The sequence below is a fragment of the Rhizopus delemar genome, genomic scaffold, assembly GCF_000149305.1.
Source record: "Rhizopus delemar RA 99-880 supercont3.8 genomic scaffold, whole genome shotgun sequence".
NCBI lineage: Eukaryota > Fungi > Mucoromycota > Mucoromycetes > Mucorales > Rhizopodaceae > Rhizopus > Rhizopus delemar.
In genome coordinates this window covers 1019367-1020260 of record NW_027137834.1, presented here as the reverse complement: position 1 = coordinate 1020260, position 894 = coordinate 1019367, and the positions used below count along the sequence as shown (strand labels likewise).

The following is an 894-nucleotide window of genomic DNA, read 5'->3' as shown; positions in this document are numbered from 1 at the left end:
TAGACACTTTTACAAGAAAAGAACTTAAAGCTATTGAAAAAAAAGTGAAGTTGGTTACTTGGGTAGAGTTAGTTGCTTGGGTAGCTTTAATAAAAAGTTTCGGAGTTGCCACTTTCATTCTTAATCTTACAATATTTATTTGATAAATTTTTTTCTTTTTTCTTTTTTTCACATTTTTGACCTTTCTCATTTTTGACAGTGCTCGTTCATCGACTTAGACAAAAGTTGCCGTGTCTCTATTTCTTCTTCTTTGTTGCAAAGACAATAACAACAACACCATAACAACAGAAGTTATTGAATAAATAAAAAAAAAAAAAACGAAAAGAAAAAAATAACCACGGTCGGAAAATAATTTATCCTTAGCGCGAAAGGGAAAATGATGTTCCGATGCCGAGAAGACATTGGAAATCAGACAAGATATGGTCACTACGAGGGTCGAACTCGCGACCTTGGCGTTATTAGCACCACGCTCTAACCAACTGAGCTAAGCGACCTTTTTGCGTGAAATCTGTGACTTTTTTTCGCCCACATTCGTATTGGTCACGTGATTGCTAAAGACACTCCATTATACACCCTATTTGGGTTTTTGCTTATGCTGATTGGCTACTTTTTGTGCGTCGTATTATTTATTTCAACATGATCTGCCTTTGCTTATATGATCTCTTACTTTATCTTAGAGAAACTTATCTATTGTGTACATTAAAAAGTACTTTTTTTTTTTTTCTTATATAAATAGACACACCAGATTTGAAATGGAATATATAAGCCAAACAAAACAGTATTTGTATCTATCGTCCCATTTTATATAAGCATTCTTCTTCTTCTATAACTGGCTCTTACATTAATAGCGAATGCAAATAATTGCTTTTAGTTACACTGTTTATTTATTCATAT

General features: G+C 32.7%; 1 non-coding gene across 1 annotated transcript; it reads right to left on the bottom strand.

The window, feature by feature from the left end:
- Positions 1-420: 420 nt before the first annotated feature.
- Positions 421-494, bottom strand: RO3G_19124. The gene has a single exon. It is a non-coding gene; the product is annotated as a tRNA-Ile (tRNA).
- Between the last annotated feature and the right edge of the window lie 400 nt (positions 495-894).